Source organism: Salminus brasiliensis, chromosome 9 (genome assembly GCF_030463535.1).
Source record: "Salminus brasiliensis chromosome 9, fSalBra1.hap2, whole genome shotgun sequence".
Taxonomy (NCBI): Eukaryota; Metazoa; Chordata; class Actinopteri; order Characiformes; family Bryconidae; genus Salminus; species Salminus brasiliensis.
Genome location: NC_132886.1, coordinates 10957891 through 10981519, shown reverse-complemented (window position 1 = coordinate 10981519; position 23629 = coordinate 10957891). Strand labels below are relative to the sequence as shown.

At 38.4% G+C, this 23629-nt stretch overlaps 5 non-coding genes across 5 annotated transcripts; all 5 read right to left on the bottom strand.

The window, feature by feature from the left end:
• Positions 1–18781: 18781 nt before the first annotated feature.
• On the bottom strand, positions 18782–18863 carry trnas-gcu (transfer RNA serine (anticodon GCU)). Its single transcript has one exon. It is a non-coding gene; the product is annotated as a tRNA-Ser (tRNA).
• Positions 18864–19637: 774 nt separating this feature from the next.
• On the bottom strand, positions 19638–19722 carry trnas-gcu (transfer RNA serine (anticodon GCU)). The gene has a single exon. It is a non-coding gene; the product is annotated as a tRNA-Ser (tRNA).
• A 1094-nt stretch (positions 19723–20816) lies between these two features.
• On the bottom strand, positions 20817–20898 carry trnas-gcu (transfer RNA serine (anticodon GCU)). Its single transcript has one exon. It is a non-coding gene; the product is annotated as a tRNA-Ser (tRNA).
• Positions 20899–21107: 209 nt separating this feature from the next.
• On the bottom strand, positions 21108–21189 carry trnas-gcu (transfer RNA serine (anticodon GCU)). The gene has a single exon. It is a non-coding gene; the product is annotated as a tRNA-Ser (tRNA).
• Positions 21190–21963: 774 nt separating this feature from the next.
• On the bottom strand, positions 21964–22045 carry trnas-gcu (transfer RNA serine (anticodon GCU)). Its single transcript has one exon. It is a non-coding gene; the product is annotated as a tRNA-Ser (tRNA).
• Positions 22046–23629: the final 1584 nt, after the last annotated feature.

Below are 23629 nucleotides of genomic sequence, written 5' to 3'. Positions count from 1 at the left end.
TAAGGAACCTCACGGCATTCCTGAGACAGGAGCGAATGGGCCTTGTGGAACACCAGGAGGAAGGATAAAAGAAGAAAGAGAGAGAGATGGATATAAGGTTCTTAAAGGTTATAAAGGTTCTTAACTAGAATAGAAGAGGACTCTCTGGAGCAGATAAACATGAACTTATTGGCACCATGCCTAATATCAGGCATAGGCTAGAGGGGTATAAAGCCCTGCAGCATTGACCTGTGGAGTAGTGGAACTGTGTTTTCTGAAATGGTGCTCCATCCAATACTTTTGGGATGAGCCGGGGAGTTGGGGATGAGGCGGGGTGGTGCATCCAACATCCCGACCTCAGTAACACTTCGTATGCAATCAAATCCTCTCAGCGATGCTTCATAATCTACCACAAAATTTTCCCTATACAGTAGAGGCAGTTTCTCCAACAAAAGAAGAAAATACTTCTTAAATGCCCTTGATTTTAGAAGAGACAATAAATGAACTGCTATTACACATGTATCAATAATTCTATTACTGTAAAACATTTCTTTAATATTTAAAATGATAAATATATAATTTATTTCATGTTTCAAAATGACAAGAAGCAAATGTTTGAACAACCTGCATGAGCCATTCATAGTAACATTCCCTTTGTTTCTTCCTTTAGTAGTAAAATCTTTTTCATGACTCTTTCATGAGGATCATAGAACAACAGTCCACCAGCCATAGCCATAACAAGCTAATTATAGGCTAAGACATCTGCAAAAGTTATTGGAGAGCTCAAATTTGCATGGTAAAACCTTTTTTTTCTACGGTTTCAAAACAAAAACACTAAACTGATTTTAGTATGTTTCATATCTGTCAGAAGAGATTTTATTTTCCACAGTTTATCTTCTACGCAATTAACTATTTACAGTAAAAGAAATTTTGAACCCTTGAAGAACCTTTGTTTTGTTGATATTTGAGTGCATTTAAAGTCAACTTTAGAAAACCCAACACAGATCTGTGGTGTGATCATTTCTTAATCTAACTCTTCTGTACTTACACTCTTAAATACATTCTTTATTAAAGACAAGTTATTTAATAAAGGCAATGAGTGTTTACAGAACCACTAAACAAAAAACTATTTTGGATTGGTTTAGCACTGTGGGCAACATCACCGCCTTCCCAACCACACTAAACTACTAAGAGTTCTTGGGCATGATTCCTAGTTCTACATTTACTCACTTGTGTAACATGGATCGACCGTAAGTTGCTCAAGATAAGAACACTAGCCAAATGCTGTAAATGTGGAGCGTAAGGCAATGTGTAAATAAAGCAATAATCACAGAATCAGCTAGTGGAGATAGGACCACAGTCATATAAAATGACACATGAAACAAATGATCAAACCTAGAATAAACATGTAAAATTAACCTAAATATGGCACTGTCTGCAAATTCCCATGCAATTTCTATTTTATTGCTGAATATATATATATATATCCTCTGTGAAGGGTATGCATTTATTTTCACCACAGGTGACCAAACTATTGCATTGCAGTAGAATATTTTAACACAAGTTAGCATTATTAAGTCCATATTCCCAATTAAGCAGAAATGAGCAGGGGGAGGGGTGAAGTAAGGCTGCTATGAGAAGCACTTCACATTCACTCTATTTGAGCAAGTTTACACAGCAGAATGAGGTGTGGATGACGTAAATGTGTTTGGTTCATTTAAGAGGAAAGCTACAGACAAAGCTAGGATCTATACTTCCTTTCTTTCTGCATCCTCTCAGCTCCTTCTTATCCAGATGGGCTTTCAGAAAAGAAAAATAAGGAAGTGTGAGATGAGAATAAGAAAGAAATAGTTCTATAGAGGACATACACAGTTGTTCTTTCAGCGGTGGCACTGAAAACAAGGCTAAAGAGGGAATCATGAGACAAAGGAGAATTCTTTATTCTTAGAGATTTAATTGAAGATTTAATAAAGATTCCTTGCCAAATAGGTTCCTATAAAATATGTTACATTAAAGTACATTATTTTGATTGTGTGGACCAGGGTGTAATGTAGTGGGTAAAAACATCACTCCTCTGGTGGCAGTCTAGGGTTTAGTTCCCAGATAGGCACCAAACTACACTGACAAGATGTCTTGAGCAAGACTCCAGACACAATGTTCACATTCCTATGTAACATGATTTAAATGTCACTGTACATAAGAACCTCAGCTTGATGCCATAAACAACACTAAATAGTCAAATCTGATCATTTAGTGTATGTATCGAAGTAGTAAAAAATAATACTGTTTATTAAAAACACACACGGATATAATAACTGCTGCTATTTTACGTTTCAAATTTCACAGTAAAATTACATAAATAATGCAGTGTCTTTACAGTAATTGGTGTTTTGCAAGTGCCTGGAGAAAACACAGCATTTACAACAAAGCTGGACATTGCAGGAATTAAAGAAAAGGCAAACATTGTTTGAAAGTTATACAGCACTGATTAGAAAAGCGATTATTAGTGAAGTGATTAGATTCAATTTCATGGCTACTAGCAATGGAAAACTCTCTTGGTGCTTCAGGCAGGAATCTAATGGAGTAAAAGCTGTGAAAATTGAGAAAAGCTGCAATGCGTACAGCATTGACGGGTTTCTTTAGTCTAGCCTTGCTGCTTTTGTAATTGTGGGTCCTGGCACGATTGCAATTTATACTAAGCATTGGGGTCAATAAAGTCTTTCTGTGTTTTCATCTAATAGGTGATCTGTGATGGTGTCCATGATAGAGTCCATCAATGTGGCAAAGGTTTTTTATGTTTTAATGTTTTTGAATCGATGAAATGAAGGACACTAATTTGATTTGACGCTTGAATTCCGTAATATGATCTCTGCATGGATTTTACGAATCATGTTTTTATCTTTCTTTTTAACTTTTCAGTCATGATCCTTTCACACCACCATAATGAATGTGCATTCAGGCTACCTGGGATATAAAGAATTAAAAGAATCAAAAAAGTTAAGACTGCATATTGTGTCATCGGCCTGTCCCTTTTGGGAGTGTAAAACACGTTGATGTGATGAATTGAATGATGTGTGCGGCCTCACCTTTTTTCTGTGAGAACTGAGCAGACTCCCTGGCTAAACCCGCCTCCTTATTGCTGGACCTATTGACCCCAATTTTCACATCTAGTTCCATTCCCCCACCCAAGGACAACTTGCTTCTTTTTCTCTTTGGCTTTTTTTCCCTACCCATGTACCGGGACTCCCACACACTAACTGTGAATGTGTTTTGTTTCTGCTCATCTCTGTTCAGAATCAATTAACCTCTGTGTCCCTGTGGACTCCATCGTTTCTTCTAGTCATGCACAATGCAGTGCACTACTGGACTCGTGGCATGCAGCAACGGCCGTATGAAAAAATATCGACTCGGTTTTTGTCACCTTGTGCGGCATTCTGTGGGCTGGTCTGGGTGAGGGCCATGGTGACTTTGTAGCTTGTACCTAGTGTGGATTTGATTCTGTGAACAAACAGTAAAGTATAAACAGGGTTTATATTCATAGAAAGGCTTCACTTTCAAGGACACACACACACATACATACACTCTGGCTGTCTCTGGCTGTGTTCAGAGGCAAAACTCAACTCAAAGTTTGAGCCTTCAATGCAGAGTGATAGGAGTGCTTTATGTTGCGCGTTGCAATTTGACCCACCTACTGCATTTATTCCACCATCCATCTATGCATCTATGCCATCCATTTGTCAAGCCATCCACCCACCTGGCCAGGTATCTGTGATATGCAAGGTTTTATTAATACAAAACGCTCCCACCTTCAGAAGATTCAGCAATTAGAGTTTCTCTGGACTGCTTTATTGGCTGGCTAGACCTTTTCATTGTGGTAAAATGGGTAAATGGCACAGCCAGTGTTAATTAAGGTGGCAGTGCGATTTTACATCACATCTGAAGGACTCAAATATGTATTACTCCAGCACTGGAGCCATTATGCTCAATGGCTTATACTTTGTCTGTAAAGGCAACGAGGGTTGATGCCAAGAGGGTTAACCTGGATGATTGAATGGAAATGTAAGGCACATTAAGGAACGAAGAACACAGTCTCTCAATCATTTCGTCATAACCTGCAACCTCTATTTGCTGGAATAAACACATAATCAATGACTTATTTACCTTCCCTTGTATTCATAAATACATAAAAAACAGATGCTTCATTCAGACCCTTAATTTCTGTCTAATTACCTTAATTGCTCTTAAGTGGTTGAAATGAATCTTTGTAGGAACACGATGGTGAAATGTCAGCTCCTTAAGTTATTTTATTTCTACTAATTGCCACACATTAATGAATAGGTTGTGTGTACAGGTGTGGTAAATAATGGCTAAACACTCCAACTTCCTCCTCCCCAGCTTTTCTTTAGCAGAGGGGTCACAACCTGCAGCCTCATTACTACCAAGAGGTCAAGCAGCCCACTCTGAAAAACGCCTGGGTTTGACCACCCAGCATCATGCACCCAGATTATCTCTTTCAAATACACTTAAACACACACACACACACACACACACACACACACACACACACACAGTTTGGGGGCACTTTGTTTATATTTTAGTTGAGTGGTGCTAAGCCTTACCCTACACCCAGCCCAAGCCTTTTTTCCCTTTGTTAAAAAGTCCTGCAACATTAAATTATTGATAAACCCTTTATTTTAGAGGGTCAGATTAGTTTTTTTCTTTACAGTGGAATTGACAGGAGCTAGACATCTGAAGAGTTTAATGCTTTTAAAAACAACATCTCAGAACGTCATTACATCAAATGGTGGAATATACACAATGCCTGGTGCCTGATATGTTATGGTAAGTTTGAGAGAATGTTTTGACCTGAAAATCCTTAAAAATACCATAACAAAATCCATTTATGGTGGAGTGATGTATAAAGAGTGTTGTACTCAGACATTCTTACCTCTGGTTCCAATCACCTCCACTGTAACAAAATCTGAGTGGGTATGTTGTTTTTGTAGAACAAACCATGTCAGATCATACCACTCTGTTAAAACACACATACACACACTCATAGAAAAAAGTGTATATAAGTATGGACATTTAAACACATTAATGTAACTGAATGTGTTAGCATTCAGGATCTCATACAGGTGCCCACAAACACACACAAACAAAAGTACGTATGTATACATCTGCTAAGCCATTGGTCAGAATGAAAGAGAGAGAGGCAGAGAATGAAAGATAGAAAGAGGGAAGGCCAGAGTAAAAAAGAGACAGAGAAGAACCAAGTAGTGAAGCCTGCAGCACAGAGAGGGAGGGAGAGAGGGGAACGCTCTCTTTTGAACCAATGTGTGAACAAAAGGCTGCTCAAACTGTCGGGCCTGAGGCCTGGGGTGTTTACGGCTTCTGTATCTATAACCAACAAATCACGCCTTCCCCCCTCACTGCCGCCCCTCAGCCACCTCACTTTATTGGGAACAGCAAATTAGGGCTCCGTCCATCTGGGTGTTAGCACCAATTATGGGAGGAAGCTGTCAGCCCAGATTAGAGCCAGTGGGCAAGGCGGGCGTATGAGCGGCTTTTATTTGTGAAAAAGAGAGTTATTAGTGTGAGAGAGGAAGGTGGGGAGAGAGAAAGAGAAAGAGAGAGAGAGAGCGCAATGAATATAAAAAATAATATCTGAATAAATCTTACAGCAAGAAAACATGTTTGTTTGTGTTTGTAGTAATTAATAACCTCCTTAACTCAGATAACTCGCTCACTTTCATAACTGCCTAATGTACAAGCTAGTTTCATGGCTCATATATATACTTAGATAATAAACCAACAATAATTTATTGTATCATAATCCCTATGTCTAAGTATGTCTTTACTCTAACAACTACATAACTTACTGTTTAACAGTAATTACTAAGCCATGCTGTAAAACCTTATTTGGAGGCTACCGACATAAGGAGCTTATAAAACATGCATAAGAATTGAATGATATGTTTATAATGCAATAGTTATATTACAATGCAATACTTACATTTATTATTTATGAACATATGCCCTTGTTAATAATTGCAAGAGGCTGAGAAGTAAATCACATTGTAGGCATTTGCTTTATACTGTCCACTGCTTGAGTATAATGCTTAATAACAGAATTACAGGTCAGTCACCCTAGTTTAAGTAGTAGTAATTAGTAATTTTTTGCTGACCTAAACGGTTTGTAATTATTCAACCATTGCTTTCTGACTGGCTTATTCTATATGTATGCTATGCTGCCCTTATGTAGGTGTCCTTCGAGTGAAGTAAAATATGTGAATAATAAGTCTTAACATGCAGTGTAATGCATGAGCAAAAAGATTTAAAAGGTAAATCTGCTTTAGAAGGTCTAATACTTGTGAAGAAGGCTTTATAACTGTGTTTTAAAGGTCAGTCACTTCAGTTTAAGGCTGACTATACAACATCTCAAATCATTAAATGGTTACTAATATAAACTTAAAGTTTTTAAATATTCAATCATTGCTTTCTGACCGTTCTTTAAAGCTTATTCTTGTGTTATAAAACCCCATGTAGCTGTACTATTATTAATGTGTTACCAATAATCCTAATAGATGAATAGTGCCTGAATAATAAGTAATAAGATTTAAAAGGTAAATCATATTGCAGGCCTCTGCTTTAGAAGGTTCATTATTTGAGAATAAAGCTTTTCTAATGCATTATAAAGGTCAGACACTTTAAGCCCATTACATCTCAAATCATCATGTGGTTGCTGAAAAACTGCTCTAAAATATGCAACAATTGCTTTCTGACAGTGATTCAACACTTAATAACACATTTGCTATAGCACCCCTACGTAGGTGTCATTCATTTGAAGTGTTACCAATAATCATAACAGCTGAAAAATACCCAAATATTATTTTATATTATATTTTATAGTCTTATTCAACTATAAAAATGAAGTAATAAATAATACACAAATAATAATATGGCAGTTTAAAAAGTGGACTAAGCTGAAAGTTTGAGTGGATCCGAAATACAAATGAAAAACCTGGACTAGTGTGAGAGGATTGATAAAAAAAACCTCATCGTGCTTTTCTGTGGTTAGTTGTGTCTTTTGTTGCTGCTCACTGGCAATGTGGTGAAAAAAAATTTCCTCCACTGCCAGAACCACAAAAGAGCCATCATTAACTTTTTGCTCCATGGGAATGCAAAAAGACCCAGCCCAGACCACCCCCTCCCCTCCCCTCTCTGCCCGCTTGTCAAGGCCTCTCATTTGCGAAGACCAGGTGTGCAGAGGCCTGGGATAAGGGGGGCTGGGGTGCAGAGAGAGAGAGAAGTGTTGGAAGAGAGAGAGGAGGGGCGAGGGACACACAATGGATTCCTAAACCATGCCAGGGGGCAGTGATGCGCACCGTCCGAGCTGATGGAGTGAACTAGTGGACAAGTGATAGAGAAGTGTGGGGGTAGGGGTGGGGGGATTGGAGTATAGAGAGCCAAAACCACAAGGGCAGCAGAGGATGGAAGAAGAGGAAGACGAAGAAAAAGAAGAAGAGAGAGAGAGAAATAAGAGGAGGAAGAGTGAAGGTGGAGGGAGGTGGAGAGGTGGGAGCAGGACTAATAGGGCCTAATTGAATTGGATGTGCCGGGCAGACAGAGGCTGTGGAAGTAATCTGATGTGTCACAGCAGATAAAGAGCGGCTGATCCAGAGTGTCTGCCTCATGTGACAGACTGTAACATAGCCTGCGAGAGGGCAGCGGCGCCCTTTGTCCACAGCCACAAAGGGAGGCAGGAGGGCCTGGCAGGCAATAACAGCCCCCGCCTCACCACGGCCGGCCTAGAGGAGGGGCACCTAGCAGTTCCCTGGACCACAGGAAGCAGGTTCAGGAAGGTTTGGAAGATGTTTCAGGAAATGCAGAGAGAGATGCTAACCAGCATCAAATATCATACTCCAAATGAGATTAGCTCTTTGCTTCAGTGTAGTGGATAGTATCTACTACTGAATTGAACTGAATGAATATATTTCTTACCAAATGAAAATTGATTCATGAAGGCTCCACCAATCAACTGTTTACAATAGATACAAATAAAAAGCATAAAAATTTGAAAAATATATAAATAAATGAATGCTGAATGCCTACCGTGTTTATATAAGGACACTATGGATCAGTGTTAAACACTTAATACAGTCATACTGAGTATGTGTGGTAGCCTTTGTGCAAAGACTGATGAATGTTATACAGAACCAAATTTCAGAAGTTCCACCTGAAAACCATTAGCAAGTTTACCAACATGTCATGCTAAGCTTAGCTCAAGGTGATTGTTGTCTGACTATGGCCAGTACAAATAATACAGTGGAGCTAGAAGACCCAACTACATTACATTTACGGCATTTAGCAGACTTACAAGGTTACTCGTATTACAGAGGTGAACCAATGTAGTGTTAGGAGTCTTGCCCAAGGACTCTTATTGGTGTAGCGCAGCATAGTCACCGAGACCGGGAATCGAACCCTGGTCTCCCACATGGTGTCGTTGTAATGCAATGGTAGGTGGTGGTGTTATCTGTTGCGCCACACCAACCACCACCTACTTCTTGAGTGTTTTTCCTTGGGCTTTCCTTTCCTTTTTCCTCTAGAGTGTCGTTGGGCTTAAGCTTTAAGTGTTTAAATAACACCTAAGTGAAACAATTTTAACACTCCTCCTAATGCACTTTTTTATTATTGTTGTAATTTTTTTTACATTTACTGTATAACATTGGATTTTGTAGCCAGTTCTGGTCTATTGCCTTTTGTTACATTATTAGCCCTTAATAAAAGTATGACCTATGCAAGATTAGTGCTGGGCAATATGACCTCAAATCAGTATTATGTTTAATTGAACATTTTACCCTGATTACGCATAATGAACAATTATATAAGCAGCTTGACTTGCTCAGTTGGCTAAGAGTTCTCCTCTCGCTTCCATGTTGTACACTGGACTGGGTGGAGTCATGTGACTACACACACTTTAGTTTATTTTTAAGGTGACAGGACACACAGTGGGGATAGTACTAACAATGAAACAGTGTATTAACCGAATAGAAAATGTAAATAACAGAAATGGGCAAAAATACATTGATTAGAGGTAGGAGATTAGAAAGTGTTGGTTTCGATTAATTTTCATTTAATTGTCCAGCCCAATGGGAGAGTGCAAGTTAACACTTTACTATTTAACTCATTACAGGCTGTACCGTGGGGGAAACTGTGTGGGAAAGTGTGATCGGACGACTGACAGTGCAAAATAAATGAAAAGATATTGAGGTTAGTCTTTTACCTTTGGGGGTTTTATTGCTTTTTTCATGTTGAACTGAACTTGTGATATCTAAACTGTGGTCTGACCTGAATCATAACTTCTGTGTACTGTTTACACCCCTTTTAAACAGTGAGGATGTTGCAGTATTATTATCCTTAAATTACATTATAATTTCACAAAGCCTTTTTTCTGAATTTAAAAAATGTAGCAACAGAGCAAAAACCATGACCAAATGTCATTTGTTACTGCTTTCTGTAACAGCAACACATCAATAGAATTTAACAAAGAAATCTCCCCCAAAATATAGGCTTCCTTGTCTTTGTACAATGAGCTCTGATTGGTGGGCAGGGGAACATCACATGATCCAAACTTGGCAACATCTGCGAGAACGCAGGTGGCTGGAGTGGGAATGGAGCGGAATGAGACAGAAGGGTGAGTGTGTGTGTGCCCTGTTTCCCCAGTCTCTCCCAAAGAACAAGAAAGCAGCTCGAGAGCACAACATGTTTGCTGTCGGGACTTGAGCTCAAATGCTTCCGCTTTTTTTTTTTTTTTTCAGATTTATATTCAGTACTGTCCACTGGGCAGTGCTTCCGTTCTACAGTTCAATCACTCGTTATTCACCTACAGCTTCAATGAATAACTCACACTCATTAAAATAGTGCCTTGAACTATTAAAACTAGAAACATGGAGAGCATCTCACAATAAAAAATTGAATATGTCCAGCAGGGAGAAGAATATCAATGATGGGGCTTAAATTAAAACTATTCTCCTAGTTCTCCTCAAATTAAAACTAGTCTCACATGCGACTAAAAGACCAAGATTCATATAATGTGTACTAAATATAGTTAGACCCTCATGCAGGCAGACATCAAACAATTTGAACAGAAAAGTTACAAAGTGACCACAGTAACTACACATTTACCTAATTCTAACCTCAACCTGACCTAAACCTAACACTAAACTGATCCTAACCCAAAACTTAAACATAGTAGAAAATGTGAATGTGAAATTCCTTTTTAGAAGCTCCACAACAGAGAAATGTAGCATGAATATTGCTGTGGCAACACTGATTTCTCTATTCTTTTTCACAGACAGGTTGGGTGGCAGTATGACATACTGTTATGTATTTAAAAAAGGGTACTGGAATATATGGTGTGGGGAGAGTATTTGGGTTGAGGCAGGCGTAGAAGCCTTTTTAAATGGGAAAGGAACACAGATAGAAAGTGTTACTGTAGCAATAGTCTTCTTTAACCCAGTTTTCTATCCACCAGTTTCAGATCAGCATGATTAGATGTATTAAAGAAGAATATTTCTTACAGATACAAATAAACACAAATAAGCTAGCTAAAACATCCAGTCAAAGCCAATATAGACTAGCATTCAATAAATATCAATACTGAATGTACACATGTATTACATACAAAAAAAGCACAACTAGCTTATCTTACACCTACAGCTAAGCTAACATTAGTACATTAGCGTTGGACTAGTTGTAAATGTAGCTACTTATGTAGCTAGGTTTGTTATCCACATTATTCAGGCAAACAACAGATTCCCCACAAACAAAACAAATTTAGGTAATTACCTGTCCAACAGATAAAAGCTGCCTTGGTTAGACCTTTTTATAGAACCTCAACCTGTTTACAGCACTTGGTTCTGTCATGATTGCAACTGAAAGACAGTGGTCACGAGTCTCCTTCCAAGAACACCTCATGTCTTTCTTTTCGAGCTGTCCCCTGCAATATAAGTGGACTCAATCAAATATAAAAAATGTACAGTACAGACTTTGAACTGGGTAAGGTAGGGTGTGTATGGCTGGTTTGGGGGTATATAGGCTGAGTTAGGTTTGGGGAGTGTTCAAGCTGGGCATGGTGTTGGAGTATATGGGCTGGGTATAAGGTTTGGAGGGTGTATGGAGTGGGTAATGTTTAGAATATATGGTAGAATGTAGGGTGCTGGTGGAGTGTATAGTGTATGTGGAATGGGGATATATTGGCTCAATAAAGTAGAGGGTGTATAGGCTGGATGAGGGGAGTATGGGTGTATGAGATGAGTGGCTGTAGAAGATATGTGGGGTGGCAACATATGGGCAAAACAGCTTGATAGTATGGGGTATGTGGGCTTGATAAAGCTGGGGTGAGTGGGCTGTGTAAGGTTGGGGAATGTATGATGTGGATGTGGTGGTAGGGTATATGGGCTGGATGGGGGCATCTGCAGCTGAATGCAGGGCAGAGAAGCTGGACAGGAGGGTTGAGTGGTGGGAGGGGTGTGGGTCACAGTGGGTAGTGCTGGACCAGGGCACGCAGATGTGTGATTGCGGCGGACTAAAACCCTGCCAAGCCCCGCTGTGCAGGGTCGCGACCCTTACAGAATCAGTGCTTCTGCATGTCAGAACTAATGCAGGTCTTCCGGATCCCAGCAGAGAGACAGAACGCGAGAGCAAGAGATTGAGTGAGTGTAAAAGAAAAAGAAAGAGAAAGATGGGGATTAAACAAAGGGTAAGGGGTTCTCCCCAGTTGTTTGGGAAATAGCCTCAGTGTGCAGGTGGATGGGATCACAGTGAGCGGATGTCAGGGAAGAGAGCAGGAGGCCTTTAGAGCTTAAACATGAGCTCAGACAGGTGCAATGTTACATACAAACAGCTATTTTTTACAGCTCTCTGCGGAATTGTCCCTCAACAAAATTACTGTCCATCCAGCTGGACTTTAGGTCAGAAACAAGTGTGAGTTTATGTTTGTGTGCTGCATTCCCCCTGCCCAGTATCCATCTCACTCGCTTCTCTCTTCTTCAGCTTTTACTCCTCATTCTTCTACAGAGTGACAATCCCCTATAACACAGCTGTCTGTTCACTGTACCACTTTGTGCCTAGCCAGACTGAGGCTTCCTGTGGCACCATCAGTAGAGGACAGAAGTCCACTGTCTGTGCCACTTTGTGCCAGTCTAGGTTGCTTCCTCATCTTTATGAGATGGTGACAGACTGTCTGTGCCATGGTGTGTAAGTTCAGACCTTTCCCTCTATCATGTGTCTTAGCCAGAGAGTAGAGATCACTATGTCATGACCAGATCATTCCTCTGCTTCCCAGTCTATGACTATTAGCAAGATAAAGAGCAAAAAAAGGAGTCAAGAAATAACTACAAATATTATTGATTTAATGAGTAAAGGAAGCATCTAAAAAAAGGGTGTGATTATAGAGAAGAATGAAAATAACTTGTAAAATGCTGGTGACAGAGCTCTCTTACATTTTGTGCAGTATGTGGTTCTAATTTAATGTCAGTGTATTGATGTACTTATGTAACAATACAGTACAGTAAACTATCCTTGCAATAAACAACTACTTAAACTGTGTAAACTGTAACTGTTGTAAGTTGGGAAACCAATTGCCTCATGTTTTCTACATTAATGAGCAAACAAACTATTTGTTATTAATTCCCTATAAAAAATAAATATTAATTACAAAATTTTAATTACAAAAATGAAAAACATTATTAAATATCTAAATATTAAATAGGATCAAAAGTTTTCTAAAAAAGAAATTCTAGTATTTGCTAATATTTGCTTTTAGTTACTTTTCCTTTTTGATTTTTGAATTTGTTAAAAACATTGTTTAAACATTGCTAAAATATAGTAAAGTATATTTTTATAAATTACAATTATCATTTTAGTGTTGCCCTTCTTATAAATAAGAATGCTAAACATTAATTCTGAATGCAAAACAGTGTTCCTTGTTGCTGTACTTAATGTTAAAGGCCAATTTAAACTGAAATATTGTTTCATTTTATATTATTGATATGACTTAACAAATTATAGTGCAATTTGTAAGTAAGTCATTTGAGCACCACAGACAATATTTTACCACATTTGTGGTGGACTACACAACAAAACTGTCAAAGCAAATAACACACTTTGTTTCTTACATTTAAATGTAGATATTTAAAGTATTTCTTACAAATTTCAACAGCAAGGATAATAATCATTTGCTTGTGCCAGTCATTTAAGTTTTAATTTGATTTCATTGCTACACTTAACCAAATTAGTATACTTACAATAACTCTTTGAAGACTAGCACTGCTGCATCACATACGAGAGTATCACACAGTACCGCCAAACAAAGAAATCCTCCAATCAATGTGTTGCAACGGCTTTTTACTTTATACATACTTGAGGGTGACTAAGTGTAAATACGTCCTGACTTCCCGCAAGTATATTTTGGCTACATACTTCCACTTTTGAGTAAAACTTTGCAACAGTAGCCATACTTTCAACATAGTACAGTTTCTCTGTTTCCGCTCCTGAGAACCATCCAGTACTTTCATCCGCAAAGAAAAAAAGCCAAAGAAGTAATCCTGGGCAGCCTTGAGTTGAGATCAGTGGAAACAGGCAGAAGCAACAGGTTGCAGTTGACAGAGTCAGGGCGCCGCCTAGAGGCTAAACTGCAACACAGCGATCCAAGTGTACTGTGGGTGTCTGCATTCAGGCTGCAGGAGGCCACCTGTGTGACACATCTGCATAGTGTCTGTAAAGATTGACCATGGTAATTTCCTTATATAATAACATGCTTTTGCAGTTGTTGTTATATAACAACCTAAAATCCTCACCTGTTAAAAAAAATTTAATTAACAAATGACTCCAGAAATACACAGTCATGGCTTTTTGGTAACTTTTTGGATTATGTAAGCCTAGAATTCTGACTAATTAATACTGTGTGTAGGCTAGAATGCTTTGTACATTATATTTTCATTTTCATATTTTCAAGCAAAACCATCTTAATGTCATGGTCATCTTGAGTTTCTCTTTCATTCTTGTTTGAGGGATTTTCACCCAGTCCTCTTTGCAAATGGTTTTTGGTTCTGAGATATGACTGGTGTGACTGGTGTCATGGCAAACGTTTAGCTTCTACCTTTCGAGGTCCTTAGTAGAGCCTGAGTTTGGTTTAGAATCATTGTCCTGCTGAAGAAACTGTCCTATTTTCATCTTGTGCTTTTACAGTGTGATGTTGATGTTTGCTTCCAGAATGTAATAGTATTTAATTGAATCCACTCTTCCCTCTACTATTGAAATGTTCCCTGTGCCACTGGCTGCAACATAAGCACAAAGCATGATCGAACCACTCTTGTGCTTAACAGTTGGAAGGGTGTTCTTTTCTCGAACTTCTGCACCCTTTTTTATTAACATATATTTGTTTTTTTTATATTAGTTCTTCTACTCGCTTAACTTTTGACAGTAACAGAAATTTTAACCAGAACTCCTTCCTGCCACATTATTTGCATATTGCTGGATATTGCAAATTGGCCTGTTTGTTTCCCTTGTCTGATGTTGTGGACTGCAAAAATGCACACACACTGGTTGTATTTAGAGTCAGTTAGGAGCGTGTGTGTGCTAGAGAAACCCATCCTTGCGGCATCATCGCCGGCCCAGTTTTATTTTTGTTTGCACGGCACAGTGAAGTCAACGAAGGGCCACTCACGACTGCAAGGCGGCCCTGTCAGATCGCATAGCATCTTCCCTCACCCCCTTCCCCTTCTGCTTCATACTGTACTGTAGCGTAAACAGCCCAATACGCTTTCACTATGACCCAGAGCCCTTTTTGTCATTCTCAGATGTACTGTCTCTTTTTCTTCCACGTGGGCCCCTATCACACTATTACCTTGTGCTCTAATGCTGCCTCTAATGCCCCAAGCCCTCATGACCCCCTGAACCCCAGGTGACCTCTATTAGGCAGCCTCACTCTAAGCCATGCTTAATCCTGTCACACCGTTATTACTGTAATGATGAGTGTGGATTAGGTGTGTGTTCGTGTGGGCATATGTGTGTGTGTTTCTGTGAAAGCTTTTGCAGTTCATTCATTCATAAATCATTTTATGTCATTTTATGTAATCTTGCGAGAGGAGAGGACACAAGATAATATGAACAGTCACATGTTGATAGGCCGTTTTCATTGGCCTGTCATTTGTTGATACACTGCCAGTATTATAGTAAGGGTGTATTTAAAACTTTGAACAAAAACAAAACAGGACTGTGCAGAGGTTTTATGCACTTAAGCACATTATTGGAATCATTTATTTTAGTAAAAACACCAGATCAAATAAGAGCAGGAGGAGCTAAAAATACAATTGACCATAACAAGAATTAATTCAAGAAAGTTTGGTTTGGTTGGTTAATTTCTTCTGGATGCATGAATTAGTTTAATTTGTCTTACTTTGTCTTTTTGGGGGGAATAGAGCTCCACAGACACAATTAGATTTTTTTGTGGTGAATTGCTCACTCAATATGTCAGTTATTCTGTGTACTTAATTATTATTTTGGACTATTTGTGTGTTACTCTTTTGTAATGGCATACTTGTACTTCTAAGAGAATTACATACTTTCTATTCCTTACATTTCTAATGAACACAGTGATTTAAAAACACTATGTTTTTGATTAATGTATTTGTATTTGTATAAAAAGTTGTATGCCTACACCTTTGAACATTACTGTAGTAAAACAGCATTATTTGAGACATTAAGTGGGCCACAGTCCCCAATCCCACCTCAGTAATCGCATGCTAGCTTAGTGTGTCTATGCATATCACTCGCTTGCTGTTGGCAACAATTGTGGCATCATTTTCTGGCACAGCCTCCCTCCAGCTGTGCCAATCTATAAACAAAGTGCAAACAACAGATGCTGCAGTTCATCTCACCAAAGCACATGAGATCCTTGCCATTCAAAACCAGTGAAGCCCTTCATCATTTCACTGAGTCTTAAAATACCCAGCTGCTGCAGACCTGTACACTTTTATGCAATGGTGCACTAAGGACAAGGCCTATAGACCCATACAGTATATCTGCTTCCACTTCTCACTATAATGTTTCATTATTTAATAGCTCAACTGTAGCAATGGTTTGGTGCAAGTCTTTGGTGCAAGTCTTTGGTGCAAGTCTTTGGTGCAAGTGTCATGATTCATATCAATTAAAATGTGTGATTTTTCATGTTCCAGCATATGTGAACATCACTGTCTATTTCATGTAGGTCATACATGTAAGCCATTACTGTTTTAATTAAAAAAAAAAAACATCTTAGATGCTTTTACTTTCATTACAGTACTATTGCATCAAATAATTTCTACATTTAGTCAAGAAAAGCTGATGAAAGATTGCAAAGTGAAGTAATTGGCCACAAAAAGAATGGGAGTTTAACCAACTTGTTCAAAGTTTTCTAATTAATTTTCAAAACTAATAAAAGGCTTTGAAATCCCCCAGGTGACAGCTGTTAGAAATAATAAAAGACACAAAGACTCCACCATGGCATTTCAATGCAGAAGACAACCTTCATCAGTCCAACTTTTTAACCACTCAACTATCATATCTACAGCGATGAGTGGTTTTCTGTGGAGGAAAACTGTCATCATTTGGAAACAGTCCACTGAGCCATTTGTTTTTCCTTACTGAAAAGCCTGGACTAAAGCTCTAATAGAGACCATTTCTGATGAGATGCTCTAAATCCACATGTGAAGATCACACTAGGTAAGAAAACCATTGCCTGTTTAATATTGTGGTAAACTGTAGCAACCTGCCTTTAAAGCCAGCTGTATTCCAGGCCTACAGGGATCAGGGTTTTCCTAACATCTCACTAACTCTGTATGAATGTCTAAAGAAAGTAAGTTACACAAAAACACATAATGCATTTCCACAGACATACCCAAAGTAGGCTGCCTAATCTTTTACTACTCTGGGTTTTATGGAGTCAACTCACACTCTTGAGTGAGTCATGACCAGAATATCAGAATAACTTAATATGGTCTATGGTAGGTTATTTACACGAAAACAAAAGAATGTGTGCCTTCCCACAGATGATGATAATCTTCTTTCAGTCTAATTACAGACCCATTTCAAACTTAACATTTATATCCAATATATTAGAAAAAGCTGTGGCCGAACAACTCTGCTCATACCTGAGTAAGAATGACATGTATGACAAATTCTAATCTTGAATCAGACCCCATCATAGCGCTGAAAAAAGCCTAATGAAGATTACATGCTTTTGATCAAGGATACGTATCTTTATTAGCACTACTCGATCAGGAACAGTCCTATCGAGGTTTACATATCTAACCAAATGCTAATAGTTTGTGGAGGTAAAACTCAGGTTTGTAGACGGTGGAGCATATGGTTGCCGGTGATTCACAACGTTCCCATCTCACCTTCTCCCCCTTTAAGAAGGCTGTTACAGTCAGACCTGCCTGAGTTGTCAGCCACACTCTGATACTGCTCAACATTTTCTGCTCTCTATAAACTAATACTGCTCAACATTCTCTACTTTCCATACCTTTTTTCCATCTGCTTTTCATTCAGAACTAGCTAACCTTCTCCAAGTAAATGGTTGCCCACTCATCCAGCCAGACCTGCTGTTGAATCCTTTATGCTCTGCACACATGGGTTCAAATTCCATTCTTTTTCGCAGGTAAAAATAGGCTACCTAATCTTTAAATAAGATAAGGAAATTCTTTATTAGTCCCAGAGTGGGGAACTTCTCAGTGTCACAGCAGAAAAGGGATAGCAAGACATAGCAAAACCATAGATAAATTACCAGAACAGTAGAAGGGCAAAACTTACATTTCAATGAATGTCTATGTAGAAAGATTTTCTTCTGATAAATGTCAATTTGTCTTAATCATGTTACAAGTCTTGGAGACACTCCCATGCCTTTAACTTATTTATCCAACAGTAGATCTACATTCATTTTAAGCTCCTAATTTCAACAAATCAATCAAAAACAGCACGTTTTGAGTTTTTTTAATTTGACTTTATTCTTACAGAGATGTCCCAATATGATCAATAGTTTTCTTTAAATTGGAAATACATGAGTTTTCTAAGTAACATCATCAAACGGCGAGGGTAGTGTGCACACGAAGTGTTCTACTATTTCGGTTTGTTTAAATTATTAGTAGCAACAATAGTGTCTTGACAAACAAGGTAGGTCAAAAAAATAAAAAATTTTGAAGCAAATGATAAATGACATATCAGAATAAATGGACAGTGTTTATTTCTGGAGCAGTATTGAAATAGAATAGATCGTAATTATATCATGGAGGAGAGCTTTGGTTTATATTTTAACACTTTAAAGCGGTTGAATTAAAACATATTTCCTTAAAACAGCTCACCTCACAAAGACCTTTTGGAAAAAAACTGCCGTGACGCTAACTGGATCGTCGTAGATATCTATCTCACTAAATAAAAATGGACTCCATGTTGCAAACCAGCCTACATTTCCCCTGATTTGCCTGATGCAAGCAATACGCTTTGTCCAGGGTTGTCGCTAAGCCAGTTTTATGGGGCGTTAGCCTTCCACGAAGGTCAAACCTCTTACAAAATTAACAAAAAGTATTTTGCAATAACTTATGGCTACACCTCAATGGTGTAATTGAGAACTGCCAGTGTTCTCTTATGTCGGCTTTCACAGCCATCGCCATTTCCCAGTTTCTCTACGACGATGCGCAAATGGATTTTCCCTCAATGGTATATTGACACAGGATTGATAGAGACTCAAAATAGCGTCTGCCGACGAGGATGGGATTCGAACCCACGCGTGCAGAGCACAATGGATTAGCAGTCCATCGCCTTAACCACTCGGCCACCTCGTCTCCCTTTTCTAGCTTTTACAGTATATTTGAGGAGACGTCAAGAAGTACTCTTTGAAGAACGCATACTACATGTGAGCTAATGTTTAAAACCGTGTTAAGACCTTGTTGCCTCTGCTGTAATTTAACCACATCTGCCAGACTGCTGCTGCATTTGCTGCATACTATACACAAAATCGTATAGTATCTGGGGTGTCGCAAATATATGTGATATATTTCACATACTGAAAATATTAGGTAGGCTACTTTGGACACATTAAAATGCCAAATGTACAGTAGAGGGGGAAAACTTACATTTCAGTGAATGTCTATGTAGAAAGCTTTTCTTCTGATAATTGTCAATTTGTCTTAATTATCAATTTTTGACAAAATATAACAGTCATAAACTATAACTGTCAAATTTAAATAATGTCAAAAAGTAAAAAATGTCAACAATGACACTTTACTACCCAAACCTTTCTCACGTAATACAAGGTTACATAAAAAACTTCAAAAAGACTGAAAATAAAAAAGAGAGCCCCTCAAAGAAAGTTCACATATTCAGTTGAGTCTTATATAAATATGCTAAGTAATCTTCGCATTTTGTCATTTTTTTCATTCATAGAAATGTTGGAAAGATAAGGAGAATTATTAGGTGTAAAAGCTGTCTTCAAGGCATTGAAAATTTCGAAGCTTTAACAAGAACGTCAAATCATATATTCTGCATTTCTTTTGCAATGAGCGATCTTCAATTGAGTATGGAAATTACCAGGATTGTTCGGACCCTAAAACTACACAAGTCCACGAGGATGGGATTCGAACCAACGCGTGCAGAGCACAATGGATTAGCAGTCCATCGCCTTAACCACTCGGCCACCTCGTCAGTACGTCCGTGAAGCTATGATCGTGTGAGGGTAATAGTACGAGTACACGTCTTGGAGACACTCCCTTGCCTGACGCTTATTTATCCAACAGTAGCTCTATGTTCATTTTACGCTCCTAATTGCAACAAATTAATCCAAAACAGTACATTTCGGGATTTCTTTTATTTGACTTTATTCTTACAGAGATGTCCCAATATGATCAGTATTTTTCTTTAAATAGATAATATATAAGTTTTCCAAGAAAAATGGTCAAACGTCGAGAGTAGCGTGCACACAAGGTGTTCTGCTATTTCAGTATGTTTAAATGATTAGTAGCTACAATAGTGTCTTTACAAACAAGGTAGGTCAAGAAATGCTTGCAGCAAATGATGAATGACATATCAGAATAAATGGACAGTGTTTATTTCTGGTGCAGTATTGAAATAGAATAGATCGTGATTATATCATGGAGGAGAGCTTTGGTTTATATTTTTACACTTTAAAGCGGTAGAATTAAAATACATTTCTTTAAAACAGCTAACCTCACAAAGACCTTTTGGAAGAAAACATGTTTTACTGCAAGTCTTAAGTCCTGTAGACCTCCAACCCTAAAAAAACGTTTCAACTAAACAAGTGCTTCCGAAACAGGCAATTAGATGGGCCAGGTGACATCAATTAGAGGTCTGCTAGAACGTATATCTTTGGGTTCATGTTTGGTAGTCATTGCTGCGTGAGCTTTAACTGCCGTGACGCTAACTGGATCGTCGTAGATATGTTTCTCACTAAATAAAAATGGACTCCATGTTGCAAACCAGCCTACATTTCCCCTGATTTGCCTGATGCAAGCAATACGCTTTGTCCAGGGCTTTCGCTAAGCCAGTTTTATGGGGCGTTAGGCTTCCACGAAGGTCAAACCTCTTACAAAATTAACAAAAAGTATTTTGCAATAACTTATGGCTACACCTCAATGGTGTAATTGAGAACTGCCAGTGTTCTCTTATGTCGGCTTTCACAGTCATCGCCATTTCCCAGTTTCTCTACGACGATGCGCAAATGGATTTTCCCTGAATGGTATATTGACACAGGATTGATAGAGCCTCAAAATAGCGTCTGCCGACGAGGAAGGGATTCGAACCCACGCGTGCAGAGCACAATGGATTAGCAGCCCATCGCCTTAACCACTCGGCCACCTCGTCTCCCTTTTCTATCTTTTACAGTATATTTGAGGAGACGTCAAGAAGTACTCTTTGAAGAACGCATACTACATGTGAGCTAATGTTTAAAACCGTGTTAAGACCTTGTTGCCTCTGCTGTAATTTAACCACATCTGCCAGACTGCTGCTGCATTTAGCACAAAATCGTATAGTATCTGGGGTGTCACAAATATATATAAAAATACACAAGTCGACAAGGATGGGATTCGAACCCACGCGTGCAGAGCACAATGGATTAGCAGTCCATCGCCTTAACCACTCGGCCACCTCGTCTCCCATTGCTACCTTGTACAGTACTACAGTATATTTGAGGAGACGTCAAGAAGTACTCTTTGAAGAACGCATACTACATGTGAGCTAATGTTTAAAACCGTGTTAAGACCTTGTTGCCTCTGCTGTAATTTAACCACATCTGCCAGACTGCTGCTGCATTTAGCACAAAATCGTATAGTATCTGGGGTGTCGCAAATATATGTGATATATTTCACATACTGAAAATATTAGGTAGGCTACTTTGGACACATTAAAATGCCAAATGTACAGTAGAGGGGGAAAACTTACATTTCAGTGAATGTCTATGTAGAAAGCTTTTCTTCTGATAAGTGTCAATTTGTCTTAATTATCAATTTTTGACAAAATATAAAAGTCATGAAATATAACTGTCAAATTTAAATAATGTCAAAAAGTAAAAAATGTCAACAATGACACTTTACTACCCAAACCTTTCTCACGTAATACAAGGTTACATAAAAAACTTCAAAAAGACTGAAAATAAAAAAGAGAGCCCCTCAAAGAAAGTTCACATATTCAGTTGAGTCTTATATAAATATGCTAAGTAATCTTCGCATTTTGTCATTTTTTTCATTCATAGAAATGTTGGAAAGATAAGGAGAATTATTAGGTGTAAAAGCTGTCTTCAAGGCATTGAAAATTTCGAAGCTTTAACAAGAACGTCAAATCATATATTCTGCATTTCTTTTGCAATGAGCGATCTTCAATTGAGTATGGAAATTACCAGGATTGTTCGGACCCTAAAACTACACAAGTCGACGAGGATGGGATTCGAACCCACGCGTGCAGAGCACAATGGATTAGCAGTCCATCGCCTTAACCACTCGGCCACCTCGTCAGTACGTCCGTGAAGCTATGATCGTGTGAGGGTAATCGTACGAGTACACGTCTTGGAGACACTCCCTTGCCTGACGCTTATTTATCCAACAGTAGCTCTATGTTCATTTTACGCTCCTAATTGCAACAAATTAATCCAAAACAGTACATTTTGGGATTTTTTTTATTTGACTTTATTCTTACAGAGATGTCCCAATATGATCAGTATTTTTTTTTAAATAGATAATATATAAGTTTTCCAAGAAACATGGTCAAACGTCGAGAGTAGTGTGCACACGAGGTGTTCTGCTATTTCAGTATGTTTAAATGATTAGTAGCTACAATAGTGTCTTAACAAACAAGGTAGGTCAAGAAATGCTTGCAGCAAATGATGAATGACATATCAGAATGAATGGACAGTGTTTATTTCTGGTGCAGTATTGAAATAGAATAGATCGTGATTATATCATGGAGGAGAGCTTTGGTTTATATTTTTACACTTTAAAGCGGTAGAATTAAAATACATTACTTTAAAACAGCTCACCTCACAAAGACCTTTTGGAAAAAAACATGTTTTACTGCAAGTCTTAAGTCCTGTAGACCTCCAACCCTAAAAAAACGTTTCAACTAAACAAGTGCTTCCGAAACAGGCAATTAGATGGGCCAGGTGACATCAATTAGAGGTCTGCTAGAACGTATATCTTTGGGTTCATGTTTGGTAGTCATTGCTGCGTGAGCTTTAACTGCCGTGACGCTAACTGGATCGTCGTAGATATGTATCTCACTAAATAAAAATGGACTCCATGTTGCAAACCAGCCTACATTTCCCCTGATTTGCCTGATGCAAGCAATACGCTTTGTCCAGGGCTTTCGCTAAGCCAGTTTTATGGGGCGTTAGCCTTCCACGAAGGTCAAACCTCTTACAAAATTAACAAAAAGTATTTTGCAATAACTTATGGCTACACCTCAATGGTGTAATTGAGAACTGCCAGTGTTCTCTTATGTCGGCTTTCACAGTCATCGCCATTTCCCAGTTTCTCTACGACGATGCGCAAATGGATTTTCCCTGAATGGTATATTGACACAGGATTGATAGAGCCTCAAAATAGCGTCTGCCGACGAGGATGGGATTCGAACCCACGCGTGCAGAGCACAATGGATTAGCAGCCCATCGCCTCTGCTGTAATTTAACCACATCTGCCAGACTGCTGCTGCATTTGGCACAAAATCGTATAGTATCTGGGGTGTCGCAAATATATGTGATATATTTCACATACTGAAAATATTAGGTAGGCTACTTTGGACACATTAAAATGCCAAATGTACAGTAGAGGGGGAAAACTTACATTTCAGTGAATGTCTATGTAGAAAGCTTTTCTTCTGATAATTGTCAATTTGTCTTAATTATCAATTTTTGACAAAATATAACAGTCATAAACTATAACTGTCAAATTTAAATAATGTCAAAAAGTAAAAAATGTCAACAATGACACTTTACTACCCAAACCTTTCTCACGTAATACAAGGTTACATAAAAAACTTCAAAAAGACTGAAAATAAAAAAGAGAGCCCCTCAAAGAAAGTTCACATATTCAGTTGAGTCTTA